The following is a 24,827-nucleotide window of genomic DNA, read 5'->3' on the forward strand; positions in this document are numbered from 1 at the left end:
AAAGGACACCTCAGCAATAGAGCTGAGCTGAAAGGGATGATGCTCCCTGTGACTCTGGGAGCCCTGGCTCTCTCTGAAAGCATCGCATGCTCTCTCATTTTTCCTACTGCAAAGGTGCTTTTTTTTGTCCAGAAAAGATCTAACATTACACAAAAAGGGAGCTTGGAGTAACCTGAATCCTTTGCAGGCATCACACTTCATACTGAGAGAGCTATATCAATTCTGAGAAAGGAGAATACGTTGGCTTATGCTGCAGTAAACCAGAAGGCACAACCATAGAGAAGTCTGAATGACTCCTGGAGGAACCCTGATGCAGGGACTTGCCCTGGCTAGCAGGAGCACAGGGAGGGAAAGAAGGAGGGAGCTGCTGTACACCTCAGCAAGCTGAAACCAAATCCTTTCCATTTTGACATATTTGGGACAGGGTACAAGAGGCACATTTGATACATGTTGAGAAATTTCTCACCTTTCTACTGATGCGTATTGCAGAGGCTTACAGATGCCCCGAGTTCCAGCATTAATGTCTCTCTCCCATGTTACCATATTTGCGCCCCACAAATCACAGACCCTCCAGATGGCTGCACATCCCACCATAGGCAAGGCAGGGGTGCAGAGCCAGGCTGGTGACACTGAGTGGGGATAGCCACAGCCCAGCCATCACCAGGCAAGTCTGGGCTTAAGTTGGAAAGTCAAGCCAGTGGGTCAGGGTTTGTGGGCTGGCACAGAACACAGCTGTAGTGTGGTTCAAGCGGGAATCAAGGGCTGAGCTGCTTTCAGGGCAGTCCTCTGCCTCCCTCTCCTTCCCTGTGCCAGCCCCACTGTGGGCGTGGCTGGTGAGGTGGCAGGATACAGAGGGGGCAAAAAGGCCTGGCTGTACTTGGCATGGATGTAAAGGAGCCAGCTGCCCACAAAGCCGCATGAGACACACCTTGTCAACATGCCTAGCCATATGTTTGCCCAGGATTAGTGAATGTGCTGCCAGATCCAAACCACCATAATTTTACGAGCAGAAAAACACTCAATACTCTCTCTCATGCAATTCACTCATTGCTACTTTATTAGCATGATGAGCCAAGCCGGGGATGCCAGCTTTTAGCCATTTGATGCTCTACTCCTGTGTCCAAGGATGACACGGACTGCTCTGGTTATCCTTCCTGCAGGGCAGTGCCACAGGGAAGAGCTTCACGGGGCTGTGTGTGGAAAAGCCTTCCCTGGTCTCTGCTGATGGCTACCATTTCTCACATGCTGGATCAGGTCCTCTACCTCTGTCCATCTGCTCCCTGGCACAGAGCTGGGGCTGGCCTCAAGGCAGTGGTCACAGCCCTGGGCTGCTGCCAGGCTGCTGCCTGCACTGGAGCCCTGTATGCAAAGCCAGAGCCATCCCAGCAGCCGCTGCTGCTGTTGTTATTTCTCAGTCTCTCTGGATTTTTCCAGCACTGACATTGCTTTCCCTGGTGTTGCCATAACAACTGGCGTTAAGAGCTTGTTGACATTGCCCTGTTGTACTAATTGCACAATTTCCTGTCACTGTAACATGCCAGTTATTTCTTTCGAAGGGCTGAAATTGCTTTCGGCCACCTCGTATACTCCCTTGCTGCCTCCTTGGGTCTAGTTAGGGAGCTTGAGAGAGGGAGCACATGTTCCTGAAAGGCCCCAGGGAAGTGTCATTTAACCTGGTCCAGAGCAGCTGGAGACTCTATAGCTGAAATGCAGGTAATTTCCGATATTTTGCCTACACTGATGCTTTCATTGTTGTGCTGGCTGGAGGCATGACACCTACAGCAACAGGAAAACTTAAGGATGAGTGGCTGCCATGCCATGTGGACAGTGCAGGACAGAGCTTGGGTAACATGCCATGACCACTCCCTTCCCCTGCCAGCACCATTGCCCCATGCCAGGAACCCCATGTCGGGGATAAGGAAGAAGCATGAAGGGGTGTGATTTCCCCAATGACAGGGTCAGCCACCCCACACTGCTCTGTGCCCCTTCCTCCAGGGGTGCAAGCTCTGGCACATCAGGAAGGAACCGGTGGTGTCCCAGAGGTCCACATCCACCAGGATAGGGATCCCTGGGCTCCTGGATGATCCTTGGGGCACTGGGGCATGAGGCTGATGGGTTGCCTGTGAGCTCAGGGGTTTTGCTCCATGTTTTGATGGAGAGGAAATGATTTGGAGGATTGACTGCATTGATCCAGCCCAGTTTTCAAAAGATGCTCAGGTCACCTTGAAGTGCTCATCTTAGCCCATGGAAGCCCAGTCTCTCTCCAGACGGAGCTCTTCATGGTTGCTTTCTGGCCTTGGCCTACTTTCCTTGTTCCCAGCAGGTGCTTCAGGCTGCCTGGAAAGCCCTTGTGATCCCAGCTCAGGGTCTCTCACAGCACTTCATGGCTTGCAGCAGGCAATGAGAGGTCAGCCTCTCTCCAAACACTGAGGATGGAGGGGAGAAAGCAGCTCAGTCTGAGCACCCTGAAGTTTGGCTAGGAAAAGTGGAGAACCTTCTTCCCAGTCCTGTATCCCTATCAGTCCCACAAACCCTAATATCACCTAGGGATGCTGGGTGAAGTGCCCAGGCAGACTGGAGGAAAGGGGAGCTCGCAGTCCCATCCAGTATTCCCACACAAGCAGCAAGGCTGCCCTGTTGTGTTCCTTAGTAATTTATCACCAAGACACTCACTTTATAAATATTAAATGAAGGGCTGTATAAATTTTTAACATAGAAATAAAACTGCATTTGGTGAAGAAAAGAAACACCCTACTCCTTACCCCTTCTTACTGTCTTTCTTCCTTTCCTGGGCCTTGCCAATGGTGGAACACAGCACTGCACTCTGTCCCATGGCTGATGATGTGAGGACAGAGGTGATATTTCTGCTGGGTGCTCGCAGGAGGATTTATCTGCACCAGAGCACATCGTTAGCATGCCTGCCCAACTTGCTGGATGTTGAGCAGGCCCCACCGCAGAGCATCGCACTCTATTATGTCATTAAATGTAATCATAAAAATACTGTGTCCTGAACTAGTATTATCCAGAGTGACCTGGTGTGCCCTCAACTAATACCATCCAAAGTCACTACTGCCCATGTAACACCTGTGACTGGCACCACTCTTCAGTACTTGCATCAAACCAACTGGCACATTTTGGTTCCGAATTCAATTTTGTATGGGACTAACAAAAATGGCTACCTCACATGTGTAGTGTACAGGTGTGATAACAGGTCTCCAAAATTCTCTAAGACCTTGGCAAGGTCTGGAAGTGATCTCTGTCCATTCAGAGTATCTCTAAGTCTCTCTCTAAGGGTTCTGAGAATTGCTCAGATCCCTCCTGCTCCCCTGGGTCTCACATCTTGGACCAGGCAAAGCCAGCAGCGAGCATCAGTGTCTGTTTCACCCTGCAGCTGTGGCCACCACCCTGGTACTCCAAGCTCCAAGTAGTGTGCAGCAAAACCAACAGTGGTGACTGTGTGAGCCACCTGCACTTCAGTGTTCTCAGTAGCAGGGAACACATCTCTGTTCCCCAGCTCACAGATCAGCATGTCACTGCCTGTGATCATTTTTTCTTGTTCATTCAAGACTTGCTGCTGTTGTGCTCTTCCACTTGTCATGGCCATGTCACTGGGCCTCCCCATTCCTGGACCTCTGGACATGGGTGAAAAGAAGGTGGCCACCATTGACTGCAGCTGTGGAGGCCAGCTGGCATCTATTTCAAACTGGCCAGACATCTGCTTTGAACTCATCCCTTTGTAGTGGCTGCTAACGAGGGTCACAGCACTCCAAGCAGAGCCTGCGCACCCCTGGGAGCTGCGCAAACACATCGTTCCTCCCTATCAGCCTGCTGCAATGAAGAGCATGGATGAATTGTTAGGACAAGTGCTACTACAGCCCAAGTGCAAATCAGGGAAGATTGGACCTTTGGCAAATAATAGCTCTTTGCTCAAGTGTGCTACTCTTCTGTATTCAACTATTCAACTGTGGCTCCTTATACTAACCCATCTCAGGGGATGCATGGCTAAAGAGGTCACAGTGCAGCTTTTTTAGGGTCCCACACGTGTGCCTCTGCAGTCCAGCTGCAACTTGGGCACCCCCAATGGACAGCAAAGGAGTGGCCAGTGGTCAAACTGGCCCTGAAGATCCTTATGTCTCATCAGTCAATGCAGTATCTCAGTATTGCTATGCTGCTTATTGAGTAGAAAAAGTAAACTTGGATAGAAAAGCCTGATGCCAGGTTACACCATGCCTCTTGTTCTCCCTGAACTCTCAGTGGGACCCACTTTGTCCACTCACAGCTCTCTGTGAAGTGCAAATGCCAGCAAATCCCTAGTCCTTCGTCATTAACTGCAGGGAGGAAAGTAACGTCGGCAGCTTTCTAATCAGGGTGCCTCAGGAGGACTTTGCCTGGACTTCCCTTGTCCACGCAAGAATGAAGAGGATTTCTACCAAGCTTTCTCCTTTCTGTTGAATGCCCTGATGGAGTCATCTTGAGCTCTATACAGCAGAGGGACCATAACTTTGCAGCCAAACTCAAAAATATCTGTAAGAGTTCATCACTGCTCTGATGAACTCCAACATTTTGGCAAGATCTTGTTGTTTCCCTTCAGGTGAGAAACATCAAAGTCAATGCTTACAATGCCATGTTGATGCAAAGGGATTAATTGCCCAAGAGCCCCAGCTGAGCAAGGTAAAACTGAGATGTACCTTCCCCTTGGTGTACCAAGTGCTGGCTCCTGCAATCAGGAAGCCTTGAAAGCGTGAATGATGCTGCATCCACTGTGCCTGGATGTCTTCAGGCTGAACCAGCCCTCTGCACCTGCTGGTCTTCCTGGGCAAGGCCCTTCACCCCACCATGGGCTGCCTTCACCATGGCTCCTTGGTCTCCTGGAGCATCATCTCCACAGCTAGGGTTGGTGGGGAGGACAGGGAAGCAGGTTGTGCTGCGTGCTGATGTCCACAGCCTGGCAGGTAAAGGAGGATTCCTAAGCCCCCAGCTGCCAATCTGAACAACAGAGCCAGGCATTAAACAAAACAAAAACTCATAAAAGTGATTTAAAAAATAATAATGGCAACACAAGTTATTTAAATCTGCACTCAGATGGGCGTGGGGCTCATCGAGTATTTTCCTGGCATTTTGTCAGACTGTGGGATTGCCCCAGATGCTGGGGCAGGGTGTATGACAAGGAGAGACAACGATCAATTTTTAATATTGCATATTTAAGCAAGCTTGGGCTCCAATCCATCATATCCCCTGGCTTTCCATAAAATTAATCTTCAATAGCTTATAGAGAACTTCAGAAAATTAATATCCTACCACTTCACCTTAGGGGAACAGCACTTTCTCTGGCTGAATATGCATGTGAGAGCAAAGGAGCAAGAGATGAAGTGTCTCCCTGCAAAACTTCAGGTTCAAAAGATGGTTTTAGTGGAGCCGTCCACCACCTCTGCAGGGTTCCAGCTCTGCAGGCACTGCTGGAGAGCTGAGGAGAGGCACTGCAGGAAAAGCTGATAGAAAAGAGCATCCTGGGAGTCACTCAGAGCCTGCATTGAACACTGTGATCCCATCTCTTCTGTGGCCTTACTCCCACTAAGGAAGGATGCACGGTGATGAGCAAGACCCAGGAGACATGACCCTTCCCAGGCAATACAGGACGCTTCACCTTTCTGCTTCCTATTCAGGCCCAAAAATTATTGAATCTGTCCTTAGTGTCAGTCCAGGGAAGCGTGAAGAGGAACAGGAACAGGTTGTTTCCCTGTTGTCTGGCTCCAAGGAGCAGAACATCTGTGCTCTCACTCCCAAATTCAGTGGTGGGTAAAGGCTCCTGCTGGGAACGTTCAGGGCATGACAGAATCTAACCCCCACCAGCCTTTCAGAGAAGAATGGTGGGAAGCCATCAAGGGAACTCAGTCTGTCAATCGGGCACGGCTCATGTCCCCAGAGGACCACACTGCTTGACTCCCAGGAACACCTTTTTTCATGAATGAATGGCTTTACATCCACAAAGGAGGGTTGGAATCCTCTGTGGGCTGGCAGCAACCCAGCAAACCCTGGCAAGGCACCAAAAGTGACCCCCCCCAGCTGAACCAATGTGGATCCCTCACAAAGAGATAACCTGTCCCCAAGGAAGTCTTTTAGTGGCAAAGTGCTCACCAGGCACCCAGGGAAGCTGCTCAAGTAAGCCCTCAGTAGCATGTATGTGTATCTGCACATTAGGACCAACGTTTCCAACCCACTGCCCAATACAAATACAAACATGTGTAAGCACCAGTAGGAATGGCAAGGAAGGGCTGGAGGGGTGGATGCATTTCCAGTTGACCAAAGCGAGGAGGACCCAGTCCAGGTGGCTGTGGTCTGCTCTGGCCCCAGGATGAGTGATTTGCTCGCTAGCAAGGAGGAGGGCAGTGTACTGTAAACCCACCTCTTTTTCCATCAGCTCTAGTTTTGGAATTTATAACCCAAATTTCCTCTCAGCAATCTCCTCACCACTGCTGACTGGATGCTTTCCCATATACCAACCTTCTACCTGGAAGCTGGGACACAACGGAGGGCTGCTCTGCTCTCCTCCTCCACACTGTGCCCATCACAGCCACCCCTCTCAAAAGTGGAGCAAGGCTTGCAGAACTGGGGTTGAACTTGTGTTGCCAGATAGTTCACCATGCAACTGCCTGGTAAATGTGCCTGGGAGCGGGATTCCCCTTTCCTGCCTACTCTTTGCTTCTGTGCAGCTGAGGGTCTCTCTCAGGCAGAGAGGAGGAAGGAGAGCTGAGAAGAGGGAAAAATGAGATATTTCAGTCCAGATCCATGCTGAGCAGGAATGAAGGAGGCAAGAGGGGCAGACAAAGAGCTGGGGGCCAGGGGAATGCCCCAAGCCATTTCACAGGAGCCCTTACCAGCTTCCCCATTAAATATGTTCTGTGGCAATAGGATTAAGGGGTCAGGGAGCATGGGACCACAGCCGAGACTGGATTATCTGAAAAAGAATTAAATGGAGATTATCTCCAGCCTAGCATTCTTTGCCAGGGCCAGGTCACTGTGCTTGTTAAATCTCCCTCTCTGGCAAGCCCCTATCCCCTGCAGCCCAGGTCCTCCATAAGCACAAGGACTGGATTTAAAGCTCCCCCATGTCTCTTGCCTTGGTCCCATACGGGGCACTCAAGGGGCTACAAGCTTGTCTGTGTCTCCCTACATCAGAGCAGAGCTGGAAGAATTTGTAATTAATAATTAAGCACCCACAGAGAATAAGCAGAGGAGGGCTGCAGCACCACATGGGACACAGGGCATCCCAGGAGAGTGTGATTCAGCATGTTCTGGAGGATGCCAGTGCTGAGCCAGTGAGCCATGCTGTGGGAGAATATGGGGAGAGCCCCTTAAGTCTGGGATGCCCTGGGGACACAGATGCAGGGCTGGGGTACAGAGAGGATTTTCCAGGGCTGCTTGGGGCATAGGCAAGTCCAGGATGACCAGGAGAGGGGTGGCCACCAGGTGGGAGAGCTCTTGGCCAGATGCAGACTCCTCCATCCCACTGCATTTATTTGCTTTGTTCTCCCATTTCCCGAGAGGAAATTGTGTCTCCTCAAGGAGATGCAGCCAACTGCCCCCTCCTCACAGAGGGTCTTTCTGTGCCAGCCCTGTGAGCCACCTCCACCACATGTCAGCAGCTCCCTGAGAGGAGTAATTTCATATCTCCATAAAGAGGGCACTTATGATAGGTTCATCTTCCCCAGAACCCCTGGCTGCGCTCTACAAGCACTAATTAATTAAGCTGTATACCTGGAGCTGTGGTGGGATCTGTGTCTGCCTGCTACAGCGGGGAAACCCAGATGGGGTTATAGCTGAAAGGGTTTGACTGCGGAGTAGATACCGTCACAGCCCAGAATGGACTCTGGGTACCTGCAGCTCAGTTGCAGTACACAGGGGTACTCCCAAATGGGGAAATCAAAACCTTGCCTGGCAACAAGAAATTACAGCAGGTAACAAGAAAGAAAAAAATGAGGCAAAATGGATTTCTGGAGAGCAGATGGCTGAAGGTGTAAAAACAAAAAACAACAAGAAGAAAGCCTTCCCCCCAAAAAAACAAACAGCACATAGTTGGTAGCAAATGTTACACTGACAATAAAAATGAAGCCTCCAGGGGTAATTTGGGGAATTACAGATCAGTAAATTGCACATCTGTGTGCACCAAATTGATTGGAATGATAATTAAAAACAGAACATCTCATAATACAGCCCAGTGTGCGTCTCAGAGGAAAACCATGTCTCACTAATCTCCCAGATTTCCTTGAACGTATCAGCCCAGCGGCGGATGCAGAACAACGAAGTGGCTATTTATTTAGAGCTTCTCTGACAAAAGATTGTCCAGACAGCTGCTAGAAAAGCTAATTAGCCAAGGGGGCAAAAGACACCATCTTTTTCCTACATGGGAACCTGGCAAGGAGTCCTGAAGCAGAGAGGATAAATAGTTGGGGTTCATAATGGCAAAAGATTAGCAGGAGTGAAGCTGGGACACACACAAGGCTTCCTGCTGGGCAAGGGTGTTATTAATGGCCTGGACAGAGGAGCAGAGACAGGAGGTAGGAGCAAGTGCAAACTTCCTCAGGTGATTCACGAGCTTGGGATACAGCAAGCAGCTTCAGAGAGCCCTGAGGGTACTGTATGGATGAGTACCACGGTGACAAATTGTATTGATGCTGATAAATGCAAAGAAATGCACTTTACAGCATAAAACTTTCAGGTTTTGTAAACCTGGGAGAATTTCTGTACCATCCACCAGAGGAAGCTGGGGCTGCCCCGGGAACAGCTCAGGCCACAATCCCTGCTGACAGCACAGTAGCCACTGGTGAAGCCTCTATGCAGCCGAGACAGGTTGGGCAATGTACAGCAAATAGCACAGGGATGGTCCTGAGGCCACTGGGATGGGCACAGCAGGGGGGACAGTCAGGACAGCAGGGGGGACAGGGGGGACACTAAGAGGAGCCGGGAGCCTGAGGAATGGGGACCCTGACTGTCAGGGAGAGGAGGCACTAGGCAGACTTACAGAGTAGTAAGTGTCAGAAAGAAGATGGGAAAACCCAGTTTTCCCTGTTGCCTAGTAGAAGAGTAGAAGGCTGGTCAGTGAAACACGGGACAAAGCAAGAAAATGCCACTTCACCCACTGTGAGATTAAACAGTAGTTTTGCCACAGGAAATAGCTGTTTGAGGCCAGAAACTCAGTGAGATTCAATTCTGATTAGATAAATACATGGAGATCAATGTAACCCAGAGCATCACTATTTCCTGTGACATTTTGTGAGGGGGATGGGAAGCCTTGTGCTTGGGACTCTGACTACCCTGTCTCTGACAGACCCCCCAGGGGGCCAGGCCACCCCATATCTGCTCTGCCAGCCTTGCTTCTTACCCTGCCTCAGGCACTGCAAGCAGGTCTGCATCAACCCAGAGGCAGCGAGATGGCTTCTACCTGTCTGGACCTTATTATCAAGAGTTAATATTGCTCTGCTGAATGGGACAATGAGGGTGGCAATGGGACAATGGGCAGGGTTAGCTGCATCCCCTTCAGGGCCAGCTATGCTGAGACCTGAGGAATGCCACACCTGGAGTATCTTCCATCTATACTGGGAAGAAACTTCCCCATATGAGAAGGCAGGCAGCTGGCCTCAGCCCTCTCGCCTGCTGAAAGGGACAAAACATTTGAGCAGAGACAAAATAGGAAGTAGAAAGCTTTAAGGAAATGCCAAGCTGAAGGATCACAGGGCTGCTCCAGCTCCAGCCAGCTTACAGACAGCTCTGGCCCCTAGCTGTGCCAGCTTTTCTCCAGCAAACTCTCACACTGGGATCAGTGCTAAACTGCTGCTTTCCTGTTTTTTCTCTCCCTCCGAGCCCCGCAAGAGGCAGCTGTGCTCATGGACATTTTTTTCTTTTTGATGCCAACAAACAGAGCCAGCACTAAGTGAGTGAACCCTGCAGTCACCTTGCTGGAGGTGAAATCCAGCCTCAGAGAAGGCCTGGTAGGGGCAAGAGGAGAGTGCATCAGCCTGTGGCATCCTCCTCCTTCACCCTCTCCTTGGGAAATGTCAAAAAGTTCCTAGCTTTTCTCTTTGGCTCCTATCAGCTGCAAAATTATTTCCCATTACAACAAACAGATTTGTCTTTTCCAGCAACACCAGCCCCATGGCTCACCTTGCCAAACACAGTATAGGACACAAGTTATTACACTGGGAACATACTCTTCCAACCTCCCAGTACTCCTTTCACATTAATTTTTAACCTAGGGAGGAAAGAGTCCATTTGTGGCCCAGGAATATGTCCCTTACACATATGTATCTGTACCTTTTAAGAGAGAGGAAAGTCTTCCCCTCCACTCCCTTCCCAACTTCTCTCTCCCGTATCCATCATCATTAGTGACTATAAACATCAGAGCTGCAGCCATTAAGCTGCTATTCCTGGATAAATAATGCTTTTCATATTTAATTTACAAGAGGTTTCAGAGCTTCTTTGGGGTGCACAGGGTTAATTAAGAGCTGAATTAGATGTAAATGCTTCTCCCTGAGGAAACTCAAACTGTTCTGGACAAAAAACAAGGATGGTCAGGATTTATCCCCAAAAAGTGATGCTCTGCGGCCCCCCTGGCCGCTAGGTCCCCTGTGGCTGGGGATGGAGCTTCTTTTCCTACCTAATGCTGCATACGTGTGTTCCAACTCTGCTGATGGGAGTGGCTGGCTGCCCCTGACTTCCATGGGAAAGGGAATGGGGCACTGAAGCAGTGATGGTAAATAACAGGCAGAGAAGAGGGACAGGGCTAAGGAGCACCCAGCACCTGCACGGGACATACACTGTAATGGCTCCTCCTTTTTGAGTCTGAATACTGAGAGTCCCTGTGTTTCAGCCAGACATGACAGTGATGATGCCCATGGTTAATCCTTCCTCCTGGTTCACAAAAAAGTTGCCAAATGCTCCTCAGGAAAGTGATCTCCAAAACAGGAGGAGTACCAAGACTTGCTATGCATGTGAAGGAAGCTCCTGGCCTCCTCATCCCAGATATCTGCTCACCAAAGCAATGCATGCTGTGAATTGCAGACCACCACGGATCCCATGTGAGCTATACATCCTTCCTGTGGTGGTACATGGGCAGTAGCTCCTTTCCTTCTCAAGAAAAAGAGCTCTGGACAGAGCGGCATTGCTGGAAGAAACAAAACAGAACAAAAAGTTCAGAAAACCCTCTAGGGAAAGATATGAGATCTTCCGGGATGACAGGAAAGTTTGTTTACATGGACTTTTTCCTCTGATTCCAGCAAATGAGGAAGGCACCTTGTCAGGGAGCACATATCTGGCTCGCTAGACAGGATGAAAATGCTAAAATTCAAGTGCTCAGTATCCATATAACACCTTGTAAGAACCTGTCAATCTAAGGAAGGGTTTGGTGGCCCTGATCAATAGCTCTTCAAACTCATACTCGTTTAAATCTACTTTTATTCTTCTGTGTGTGTCTTTTCAACAGCCAAATCCAAGGGACAAATGGTCTGGTGGCTCCTCTGTGCCACTCTACCCTGAGTGGCTTCACCTTCAAGGAGGTGGAGGACTGGTACCAGGAGTTTCCCTCAGCAGCAGGTACTTGATCTTAGAGACTTGCATGATCTGCAGCTCCTTCCCTGGCTCCATCCCTGCAGGACACTGCCTGAAGCCCCACCTGAAAGTGATTCAGCTGTTCCCTTGGCTTTCACAGCACACAGAAGATGAACACCCTGTCATCCTTTCTAATATCAGCCTCACTGTTTGATGTGATTACCTGCTGTGTTCACTTGGCACTTGAAAATTCAGACCTATCAATTTAATCTTAATTGTGCCCTTAATTTGATCATTGTGTTGTTCCACCTCTAACTGGCTTAGAGGAATCTGGTAGTAAATTTGCCTTGCAACATGCTTGACTCTAGCATATGTTTGTTTGTTTGGCTTTTATATAAAGTTTGTGAGGCAGAGCACAGAAATCAGTTTATTCTGTCGACTGGCAGCACGGATAATGAACTTGGAGGGCAGAAGTCCCTTTGATAATGTGCTCTGCTACGAAAGCATAGCTCCTCTGCCCCACAGAGCCTGGCCCATTCTTCTCCTGGCCGTGGAAGGGCTCAGACAGAGACGCCTGCTGTCAAGCCAGGCAGGGTCAGAGGGGCCAGGCATGTTTCCTCAGCTGAGGGAGTGCATGTATTTCTGTTCAGATAGGGTTACTTCCTCCAAAAGCATTTCCAAGTGCGGTTGGACAGGGAGGAAAAGACCCAGGTATTTGCTACACCTCCACCAATGCATTTTTCCCTCTTGGTCTTTCAGCTTGTGTGCTGCTTAGCTGCATGCAGCCCCTTACTGTATCTCTCAGTGTCCAACATGCCCTGTCTAACTGGGAGGATGACCAAGGCAGAAAATCAGGCTTTAGAAATTATTTTGGCCGCTTCCTCCAGAAGCTGCAAATCCTTATCTCCTTGAGACCATTTAGGTGAGGTTATCCACACAAACACAGCCTCCACAGAAGCAGGAAGAGCTGAGAGAAAGTGGGAGAAGAGCAGAAGAAATCCTGGGCATCACATCCCTGATCCTAGAACTTTGCAAAGCCTACACAGACTTCCCCCAGCTTTGCAGCAGGGAAAACAAATGCCTGCCAGACAAGTCTCACCTGGGCCTGCCCGCTGAGCCTGCTGGTAAGTGGATGGGTTAACCCGAGTGTTCAAAACAAGTCTCTTGCTGACAAAAAATCTCAAGAGCCTTGGAAACACAGGATCCCAGTAAGCACAGTGCAGCCAGACATGCAGGGAGAGCCAAGGATGCCCTGGCATGCCATCTCCCCTATCCCCTGGGAAATTTTTATATTTAATTAGAAGAGAGTTCAGGAAAAAAAGACAAGTGCATGTATAGGAGTAAACCACCACCCGGGTAGCTGATTTCTTCCACGCAGGAGACAGAAGCAAAGGAACATTTAATCCTGCTGTCTGAGCATGGCCAAACCGAGATCTACAGGGACTTCTCTGTGCAAGTACGGCAACAAACAGCCTGGGTAACAGGATAAGCTTTATCTGAACAATCAGCCACTTCAGTGCAGCCTTCCAGGGCCACCAGCACTGGCCAGCGAGGGGTCGCCTGGGGACAACTCCTCCAGGCTGGCAGGAGAGTCAAGAAAAGTTGTTGTTGCAGAGCAGCATCTGGATTTAGGCAACCTAGCCAAAAATCCTCAGTGAGACCCTGCTTCGCTTAGAAACTGCCCTGTTATCTGGTCCCCTTGACAAAACCCTCCTGCTTGCTACCCCAGAGCTGGAGGGTGTGGCTACCTGCTCCCTGCCCATCACATCCCATGCAGCCTACGTGCCCTCGGCACAGCAGCCCTTCGCACACCGAGCAGGGCTTTCAGCCTCAGCTGCCGCTGGCGTCCCTGCCCGCGACCTGCCTGCCTTCTGAGAGCTCTTGTGAGTGCAGGGATATTAATGATGCTGCCTTTTGATATGCAAACGGAGCACTCATTACGCCTCTCGCCCCACATCCTCTGAGCTGTTAATTAAAGAGTGTGCAGTAGGCAGAAAATTATCATCGCTTGCTAAATAAACCAACAACACTTGGATGGCTTCACCACCCTGCTCCAAAGCACGTGCAGAAAGCCCTGGCTGCAGCTGAATGGATGGACAGGTGAATACACACTGCCCAGTGCTTGGGCAGACAAACCCCACAGCTCCTGCACAGCCACAACCTACAGCGTGGAAAGCTGTGACCAGGCCATGGTGGCTGCGTTGGCACCAGCCAGGTTCAGGGCAGCTGTGGCCCAAATGCACCACTCTGGGGCTGCAAAGGCATCAGTGCCTCCTGCCAGCACCATGCTGCTCTTTGTCCAACTTCTCCCAGGAAGAGGCAAGCAGGAGAGAACCCATTCCATCATCCTGGAGAAGGATGGCTTTCCCCTTCCCCAGATCCTGCCTGGATGCCCACCGCTGGAAGCAGAGATGGGAACAGGTTATTTTGGTGCTGACTTCCTTGGTGCCTCTGCTTTCTGGGGAGAGGGGAACCTGGACCCACTACAGCACTTTGCAGGGAAGCCAGCAATGGCCATGTGCCCTTGATGGTGAGCACCCTGGAGAGCTGCTGCTGCAGCCCAGCAGCAAGTCAAAGTTAGCTTTGACAGTGCTTTGGCTTTGGTGTGCCTTTTGGGGAGGGAGGGGCAAGCTGAGTGAGGTGAGGAAGGATGTCCTGACTGCTCGCAAAAATGGGACTCCTCTCACACAGCTGCTCTGCTGCAGGAAGGGGCTCTCCCAGGCCCATCCCCAAAATACCTCTAGCTCTGCTCCAGGATCTTGTCTTGCAAACAGTCATCAGCTTTTTGGGGCTCTGAATCCAGTCCTTGCAGAAAGAAGCAAGCGCCTGCAGCAATTGCAACAGATCAAAGGGAAGGGTGGGAGTCAGAGCCCACAATTTCCTTCTGCTCCAACTAAATGAGGAATTGAATTAACCCGTTAGTAAGCTGAGCAGAGACTGCCCTGACCCACTTTCCATCTTAGGTGGATTCTTATTTAATCCAAGAACACATCATCCACAGTGGCTCCCAGGGGCTGCCTCTTCCCACTTTGCTGGACCACAACCTCAGCCATGACTCTCTACCAGAGGATGATGCTCAAAAGTCCAGGTGCCATCACATGGCTTTCCTCCCTTCCCATTGAATAAGAGGGAAGGGTAACATTTTGCTCTTGGGTGGGTTTAGACACATTTTGGGTTTCCCTTGCTTGTCACAGATCTTCCATGTCTGAGAAGGGATCTGCTTGGAGATGTAGCACAGCCCTTAGCTAGAAGGACACATTGGTTTTTTCCCCTGCCATTTCTGGGGTACAGCCTGCGTTTATTGCTGCTGTTAGGAAACGGAGATTACTGCAGAAATGACAGTCTCCCACTCACTCCTCTCACAGAGGAGCTGGTTAGCTCTCATAGAGCTGGTTAGAAATGACAGAAGCAGCAGGAGCCCTATGGACAGTAATGGACTCGTTATCTCTCTTTCCACCCAACAAATGCTGTCTGGTTTATTGGGAAAGGGAGAATTTGCAGGCAGGAGGCAGGTGGAGGAGCTGCCTGATGCTTCGGAGAGAGATTGCTCCTTTGCACTGTTCTTCTGATCAAAATAAAACAACCACCATTCATGCTATAGGCACTATCACAACGAATATTGTGCTACATGGAAGCAAACATCATTTCTCCCTGGTCTCCCTGCTGCTTGCCTGAGAAGGTGGTTCAGGTTCCCATCTCTTCCCTCTTTCTCCTCCTTCTTTCCAAGCCAATGGTTTCTGTACCACAGGGAGGAGGCCCCCTTCATGGCATGATGTTGCTGTCTGCAGCTGGAGATGAGTATGACAGAGTGGCTCAGTGCCGTGGGACAGACCTGACTCTGGTGTCTTCCACACTTCCAGTGTGAAGGTGCTGGGATCTAAGCAGTCCCTCAGATACTGTGACTGCTCCTAATTGTTTCTGTACCCAGATGCTATCATCCCTGCTGGGACGTTGGAAGTGCAGACTCCACAGGGTCTGTGATTTGTCATGGTCTCCTCTGGGATTTCCTCCTGCCCCCACCAGCAATGGTGCTTTGTCTCTCAAGGTTGGTTCAGTGTGGAGTGGGCCGGGGGAGCTGGCACTAAGAGGGTTGCCAGCTCAGCTGTCCCCAGAGGTGGACGGCAGCCACTGCCTCCCATGACCCTGACGCCTCAGCTCACCTGGTAATGACAAATATGGCAATGACTCACTCCAGGGTGGAGGTCACAGCAGCCTATTTCCCTGGGGCAGCAGTGGGCAAAGGACAGATGGTACTCCTTCCTCTCCCAATTGATACCACCCTCTCAGGACAGGGATGAGGTGGAAAGGCAACTGAGCTCAAACAACTCTGCTTCTCCACCTCCTTCCCACCCTGTATCCATGCCTTTCCCCCACATCTCTAGACTCCTGGGACCATGCTGCAATGCTGAGGGGCCATAACCCCACATCTGCAGCTCTGCACAGCTCCAGTGACTGCATGCTGCTCCTGCTCTTCAGCCTCCCTCCCGCTCCTCCTGCAAGCAGTGCCATCCGTCTCCTCATCTCAGGACTTGCCCTGCCATCCATCACTGACTGCCTGAGCACATTATCCTTCACTTCTTCAGACAGAGGTCCAGGAAGGCAGTTGGGACCAAGCAGTCACTCTGCTGAATCCCAGACACGCTCGCACCTTGGCTCTGCAGGGCTCTGCTGCAGGGCTGGAGCTTCGCTGAGTCAAACTCTCCAAAGACCGACAAGGTCTGTGGAGCTCACTGGTACCGTGGGCACCACCTGCGATCCTTGGGGATGCAAGTTATGGCAGACGGGACATTCTGAATACCCTGCACTGGACCACAGGCAGCCAAATCCATCCTGGTTGCCATGTCCTGGCTGGTACCCTCAGGGCTGCAGTATGGGCTATCCACTGCCAGGAGGGAGTGCAGTACCCTCTCTTTGTGTGAGGGCAGCAGAGAGGCTGGGAGTGCCCAGCAGCCAGCACAGGGGCACAGGCATGTGAGAGAGGATGGAGCTGGCTTTTGCCCAGTGCTTGAATGACAGCAGCGCAATCCCAGTGCTTCCACCTCTGAGAATTCCACAGTAACACCTCCTGTGCCAGTGCTGTGGCAGGGATGTGCCCATGGGGAAATAGGTGGTACTGCTATTCCAGAGCTCCTAGGGATTTGACACATGCTGACCTGGTATCACAGACATTTACTAAGAGAAAAAAAGATTTTGGAAGGCTAAGAAAAATCACAGTTTCTCATGGTATATTACACGTCAAAAAATCAATTCTGATAAATATATGGTTTAATGTGAGTCAGTAGTAATAGGTGCTACAAATTTAAATTTAAATACCTCATTGCACACTCAGTACATAGTTATGCAGAATTATGAAGCACTTTGGATTAATATACATTTAGTACAACGCACCAGTATATAGTTTGTATTGAATTGCTGCATTTCTGTGTGCATGCTAATATTAAATGTGCATCTACATGATGACTATGTAGATACAAGCAGATAGTCAGCTGCCAGTGCTGATCTAGAGCTTTCAATGACCCTGAAATAGTATTTTGGAGAAGCACCCAGTGACCAGAGGGCCTGACCAGTGACCAGGTCAGGCCCTGCTGGCTCCTGTTTATGCATCCTGCTGTTTTGGAAGAGTAGGAAAGGATGAACAGTCTTGGCTCTCAGATGATGATTTTTGGGGAGACTTGACACTGTCTATCAGTACAGACAACTATCACCAGGGTTGAGCAGAGCTGAAAGTGGAGCTCTGCCGCCCTCATGGCACATCCCAAGGGACTGGCTCACCACTGTCCCCTCTGAGCAATTCCCTCCTTGGTACAGACCTCTCAGCTCCTGCTGCTCAGCCACTGGATCCTGGCTGCCACTTAGCTCCAAGGTGACAGTGAGTCACTGACATCATGTGAAGAGTGTAGTCTTCTAGGGATGTCACATTCTCCTCACTGCCTGCTGTGCCCACAGCAGCCTGGAGAGAGGTCACACCATGTACACCTCCCTGGCAGCTTGCTGATGCTTGATTCCCCCAGGAATTTTGTCCAGGCTGATGTGAAAGCTTTACACTTCCTTTCCAGAGACCCTTCTGCAGCCTCAAATCTGGGATTAGCAGGCAGCTTCTTTTTTTTAACTTCCTTTTTACCCCTTTCTCTCTAGCTTTATTCCTCTTCTCCCTCCTCCCCTGGGTATTTGCATCCTGCTACCCTGGCTCCATCACAGAATCACAGAATATGCTGAGTTGGAAGGGACCCACAAGGACCATCGAGTCCAACTCCTGGCCCTGCACAGGACTATCACACCATGTGCCTGAGGGTATCATCCAAATGCTTCTTGAACTCTGTCAGGCTTGGTGCCGTAACCACTTCCCTGGGGAGCCTATTCCAGTGACCAACCACCTCTGGGGGAAGAACCTTTTTGTAATACCACCTTCATTGCCCTCCTCTGGACACTCTCTAACAGCAGTCTAAAAGCAGACATGAGGCTCTTTTACTCTCTCTTCACATACCAGCTTTTCAGCCTGTTCTCCTGTGTTTCTCCAAACTGTCCCTGTCTGTTTCAGCCTCTGGCAAACACCAGCATCTGGCTGGACATGGTGCCCTAAGACACTGTTAGGGCTCTCTAGAGGTACAGATTGCCCATTGATTGCCTCAGATTGCCTCAGCCATGCCAAAGACATGCCCAACCTCAAATCTTACTCTCAGTTTCAATCTGCATCCATAGCATCTTCTGCCCCTGCTCCTAAACAAGACATGAAGCATGGCCATCAAATTATCCCTTCTCGTGCCTCACCCTACCCTTCCCCTGGCAGGTGAATGACCAGGTTCCCCACACAGCTCACAATCCTGGGAACTGGATGTGGTGTCCTCTACACCCTCTGAGCACCCTCTGAGCCACTATTTGAGGAGAAAAATCTCATAGGTGCTGAGGCACCCTCTATCCTTGGAATTTTGCAAGACCTGACTGGATAAAGCCCTGAGCAACCCAGTTTGGTCCCATAGCTGACCCTGCTTTGAGAAGGAGGTTGGACTTGCGACCTCATGAAGTACCTCTGAGTTTTCTTGTGGCCCTAACCCCTTGCCCCACACACACTTCAGAGGTGTCCCCAGACCTTGCCCAAGTTGCAGGGGACTAAACCCTTTTTTGAAGCTTTCCTCTAGCAGCCAGAAGGAGTCACTTATGCCAACCTCCCTCCTCCATGCCTTCATGTGTGGGCAGGGTGTCCCTGCTTCACAGGTCCCCCAGCTTTCCTCCTTACTGCCTCCCAGAGGGAGCCTCTCTTGTCCTGCTAGTGCCATACTCTGACCATGGTGCTGAGTGAGAGCTGGTTCGGCACAGATGGGAGGAACACATTGTCTGCTGGGGGAGACAAATAAAATGTGCAGAAAACGCACTGAAGCCTTTGTCACTTGTTTATGGCTGACAAATTAGTTTTGCATTAAGTTTGTAATGAGCCTGGCTTGTAGGCTCTGCTTGGAGTGTGGCAGGAACAGGCAGTGCAGGGGGAAGAGGGCAGAGCAGTGGGGGCAGCAGGGACAGGTGGCATCATGCCAGAGCAGATGGCACCTGTGCATGTTGGATGCAACCACATTGTCAGCTGGCTCAGGCTGCCCCAGCTCCGGGAGAAATCAATGAGCCTTCTTGCCCGTTACCCCCAGGGCTTTGTGGACTCCTGCTTCAGGGGAGGAGGAAGAGAGGACAGGTTTCCGGTGGGCACTGGGCAATACACATTCACTCCCACAGCACCAGAATCTCCACTCAGGTCCAGTCAGATGCCTGGTTTTGCCACAGACATGACCCTTTGCAGTCCAGGCCAGCTTCCCAGTTCCATCTCTTCATCTGGCAAAGATGGTGGGTACAGTTCATCCCCACTGAGTGCTTGAAATCCCTGCCTAGCTCTCTTCTGCCTCTCCAAAAGCTACAGGCTACAGGTCAGCTGAAACCCTGAGTCTGCAGGCACCATGATTGCCCCTGATTCCATCCTCAGGAGGGTGCAGGAGGGTTCTCAGTCCCAGAGTAGCATGTGGGCAGGGGAAAGCCATAGTGAAGTGAGACGGCATCCAGTGAATTCTTGGGAAAAGGCAATTTCATCAAACCCAAAATATTCCCCCTTGGATCCCAATAAATTGCTGTCAGTTCTGGACCAGCTCTAGAGGGAAGGGTGGGCATTATAGATGAGGCATGACCAGTTCAGAGGAGGCTGTTTAAACTACAGTAGACCCAAAGCTGCTGTAGTTTACACTGGGGACTAAATCCAAGTCTTTTATCTATCCATATTCAAGGGCTACAGGTGTGTCTCCTTGCTTGCAGGGGTTAGCAGGGCCAGTGTTTTCAAAGGAAAGCGAAGGGATGGCGAAAAGCAGCATCCCCAGCTGGGAGCAAAGAGCAGCTTTTGTGAAAGTCACGCAAAGAGAGAAATCAATACAGCTCTAAAACAAGCGTGACAAAAGAACAAGTGCAAAAAGCAAGTGGCCCACCAAATCAAACCAGAAGGTGCAAGTAAGGAGCTTCACAACTGCCTGGACAGTAGCAGAAGCCACTGAGGAAGAACAAGGATAGAGTCAAAGCCTAAAACACGTAGGACTACAAAAGGGCTCAAGATATCAAACTTCCAGTATCAAGTCTCCACAGCGTCCTGATGTGAAGTCCAAGACCCTTCTCTCTACATAGGTTTCCTGCAAGCCTGTCTGGGGAGCCAACAAGGCCCCCATGCCCCAGATGACTTCTCGTGCTGGTGCATCCTGTTCCGTGTGTGACCCTTTTTTCTTTCTGACTCTTCTACAAGCCATCTAACCACACTCCTCAGGAAAGGATCAGGCCCTGAGACAGTCCTGAGATGTGTTGCTGGCTGCTGTGAGAACAGTGCACAAATAGAACCTACACTGCCATTCACTTTTGCAGCCATGAACCTTTTTCAAGGAGGAACTAGGTAGAGTCCATGCAGAGTGCAGGTGCCCTGCCCAAGAGATCCTGCCTGTTCACTACTTTGGCCCAAGAGGATCCAGGGCATCTTCTTGCCCTCCTCTTGTGACACCAAGCAGTGTCCCTGCCCTAGCCAGTGTCCTTGCCTGCTCCTGTAACCGTGCTGGGTCAGCAGCCTGGGAATCAGTTCCAGTGTTACGCCTGAAGGAAAAGCAGCACCAACATGCAGGCTCAGCAGAAGAGGTGTCCTGTGGGGACAAAAGCTGCCTCTTTGTCCCCCCTCCAGCAGAGCCATCAGAGCAGCCAGTGCTGGAGGCTGAAAAGCTACAGTGAAGAGCATAGGCAAACCCCGAGCAAGGGCAGGGGAAGCAGGAGGTAGCAGGAGGGCTTGGGGAGCTGAGTGAATTAGGAAAGCACCTCCTCAATCTGTATCATAGAGCTAATCCAGAACTTTGATGCTCAAATACTGACAGCAGTAGCCACAGGTACACAAGTAGGAACCCTGCAGCAAAAATCCCCACAGACCCCAGCCAGGATGCCACCACATCCATGGTGCTGCGGACCCTTAGGCTGCCTCAGCTCTCACATGGCCCCCATGTCCCCACGGGACCATCTAGAACTCCCTATTAGCATCTTGAACGAAGTCCTGACTCTCCACCCTCTTCCCCAGCCTGGTTTGCAGGGGAAGCCCATGTAAACAAGCAACCTGCACACCTAGGAACAGAGGGAGCTGCAACACCAGGGCAGCATGGCCAGGGTGGGAGATGCCCCTGGGTTTGCAGGAGGGGACTCTGACTTCTGTGGCGCCTGAGCCTGCTGCCTGCAGCCTGCTTAGCCCTGCTGCCGTGCTTGCAGGCAGAGCTGCCATGGCTGGGCTGGCTACGGCTCCCTGAAAGGGCTCATTGTTGGCAAGGGTGGAGGCAGGGACACAGGCGGCATTGAGGGTGGTGGGTGCCCCGTGCTCCTGGCTCGTGCAGGGGCCAGCCTGGCCCATGCCTGGACGCTGGCAGCCCTGACCTCACAGACCTCCATAAAAAGGCTAGTTTGTAATGCTGCCCTCAGTCAGGAGCTGCAGAAGGATGAGGCACCTGGCATGCACTTCTGCAGCTCCCAAATGAGAGCAGCCTCTGCATTTATCCTCCTACCCCCACCTCTGCCAGCCTCACCTCTCTGACACAGCATCACAACTCTTTGGACTCCCCATAGCTGACCTTGTTGCTCATCCTCAGCCCTTCAACATGATGCTGCAGCTCTGCTCAGCAAGGCCACAGCCACCCCAGTGCTCCTCAGAGCAGCTGGTGGACTCTCTCTGTGCTCTCTGCTCCCCTTCTCCTTGGGAGGGGGCTGAGTGGGATCCAGCCTGGCTGGCTGGGGGGGAACAGTGGCAGGACTCCAGCTCTCCACAGCCCTTGGCAGCTCCTGCAGCCAACAGTAAACACACATTAAGCTCCTGTAGCCACCAGTACACACACAAATCAGAGGAAGGAAGGACGCCTGCTCAGGGAAGTTGGCCCCAAGGCTTCCGGCACCTGGAGCTGCAGCAGGCTGGGCTGGGGCGTACTTTGCAAGGGGTGGCAAGGTGCCAGAGGCAAAGACCTCTGGTCTCTCCCACCCCACTACACCCTAAGTGTGTTAAAGGAAAAAATACTTCCGTGGTGACCTGGCTGTGTGACCTGTCACATGGCTAATGACATTTTCTCTCCCAGCCCTGAAGCCAGGAAGCTTTTGCCAACCATATGGGCAGTGTTTCAGAGATTGGGTGTTTCAGGACAGGGTGAAACAGCAGCTCCCCACCTTTGCCAGCACAGACCCAGTGGGGAGCAGGCTCATCTCCTTCCCTCCCAGGGCAGCCCTGCATTCTGGCAAGAAGCTCTGTGTGCCTGCCACAGTGGGGAAGCCCTTTCCAGTCTTGTGGATGCCACAGTGTTTTGTGGAGAGGGCATGGGGCTGGTACCCAACAGGGCTCACTGCACAGGGCTTCAATGCACAGCTTTCTGCATCCTCTGAGCACCCTCCAAGCACCCTCCAAGCACCAGAGCAGCAGCTGGAGGAGACAGGTCCTTGGGGACCTGTCCGTTCGTAGAGGCAAACAGATGCTTGGGGTGCCTTCTGGGCTTGCAGTGTAAGGATTAAATACATGCAGGTAACTCCAGGCACCAGGCTGTGGCCAAAGCTTCAAAGAAAATTAATTTTAACAATCAAGAACACTGCAAGATAGCTGGCTGAGAAGGCAGAAAATGGAAACCCTTTTTGGTGCTTTTACAATGCCTTTCGCATGCGCAATAAAACACCAGGCCGTGTTGTCCCCCTGTGCTTTATCGCCTGCCTGGCCCCCCCGTGAGACAGGTATGTCTGTGAGAATTTTATCACTGGTAGCAAGTGAGTTACCTTTTGGGGCAGACAGATAAAGAGAACATCACAGGACCCTGAATGGGAAATTAATTTCTTCCCATGTTAGCTTTTCCCTGGCAGCAAAAGTTTCCTTGAGTGGATGTTAAGCTCTCTCCCTTCCTCACTATTTCCTCTGAAGGTCTTCTACATCTTCTACAGGCACCAACTCACGTGCATCCTGGTTGCGTGAAGGCTCCCACAGAGGCTTTGTGAACTTCGCGCAGTTTGGGATGAAATGAAAGGCTCCACTGATGCTGAGCTAATTCAAGGTTCTGCAGAAGCGTGACAACCACATCTAAAAGGCTGGGGAGGTGGAGCAGATACTGTGCATGCCGGTGATGTGGGTCACACCTGGTTCTCCAGCAGAGGCACAGCTCTGGGATGCTAGGAGTACCACTGCCCTGGACTGCCATAGCCCTTTCCTCTTTGGGTCGGGGCTGGGGGCACAGTGGGTGCCATCACCCCCTGCCTCCTCATGGCCAGGCCGGCAGCCCCTTCTCGTCAAGCACCCTGCTCCCTTATGCTCCTTTGGCAGTTGTGCCCCTCGCCATATGCAGTCCCCCAAGTCAGGGTAGAGGCAAAACTACCTCAGGACAGAACTACAACCCTTCAATCAGACTTTTCTCTAGTCTCAAGCACTGCAAACAGAATCCAGCAGCCTTCCCACTTTCCCTGGGGACTGGTCAATTCCTCCTAAGGTGCCTGTGCTCTGAGGGGGTCCCTATCAGATGTGGTGGCCATGGCCATACCAACCTCAGAGTAACTTAAAAAAACTCTGAAATATTGCAAGTAACAATAAGAACAAACAGCAGCATACACTCTTAAGACCTAGCATCCTTCTTTTTCCAAAATGGGGAACTAATCTGACCCACAATACTGGGACAGACCTGCTCTAAGGTCCAGTAGAACCTACTCCTTCCTCTATGGTCAGCATCCCAGCCCTGGGCAGTTAGCAAGGAGGGGCTCTGCTTTCCCCCTACGCGGAGGACACATGGCATCCAGGCCTAGCAAGTGGCAGGCTGTTCCTCATCTTAGCCCTTGAAGAGACTTTTAATGGAAATATTAGGGCTGGTATGGATGCAAGACAAATGCAAGCTTAGAGGTGTATGAACCAAGGGAAAAGTAGAACAGGGACTAAAAGAAGGGCTGTATTCATAACCAAAGATGCATTTCCAGTTAGTCAAGCTAAGCACCACCAAGCCCAGGTTCTGATAAGCCCCAGGACAGACGCTGTGCTAGCAGAAGACAGCAGCATTTTATTACTTCCTGTTAACCCAACAGGAACATAATTGCAAAAGACAACTCTGAACAGACAGACAATATCAGTCCAACAAACTAGTTCATGATTTCCCAGCAAGAAGAACACAGGAATCAGAGGGAGGACCCAGTGACCAGAATCCCCTGCCCATTGGGTTGCAGAGATCCCAAAGAACCCTTGGGGACACACATCTGGGTGTCTGTACATCACAGACCATGAATGGGTGAACACAACTTGCTCAAAGGTTTTGTATAACAAAGTCACCTTCCCCTTCTGTAAGATCTTGCTGTCTTACACTATGATCAAATGACTCCTACTCTTCAGCCACTTACAGAAATTTTCAAGACATACAAGTCTATAAGCACAGAGCACCTCACCCTGGCATGGCATGAAGGTGGTATCCATGGCTGGCTCTGATGGCCTTGCCATTCATTATGAGATCAAAGCAAACCACGTGCCTAATGCCACGAAGAAATCCTGAGAAACAGTTTCTGAGGGTTTTTCTGCCTGTCTGAGGCAGCTGGGGAGGCTCTCTGGGGCTGGCAGTGAGGCAGTGGCACAGGATTGGTTAGGAAGTGGTGTGGGTTGCCCCAAAGACAAACTGCTTTTCATCTCAGGTCTTCACTGACACTTTCACAAATCCCTCTTTGTCACTCCAGTGAAACATGGAATGTCTTAGTAAATACCACGTCTTAGTAAATACCCACCCAACCCCTCTGTAAATTCACAATATGTGAAT

The sequence above is a fragment of the Chiroxiphia lanceolata genome, chromosome 6, assembly GCF_009829145.1.
Source record: "Chiroxiphia lanceolata isolate bChiLan1 chromosome 6, bChiLan1.pri, whole genome shotgun sequence".
NCBI lineage: Eukaryota > Metazoa > Chordata > Aves > Passeriformes > Pipridae > Chiroxiphia > Chiroxiphia lanceolata.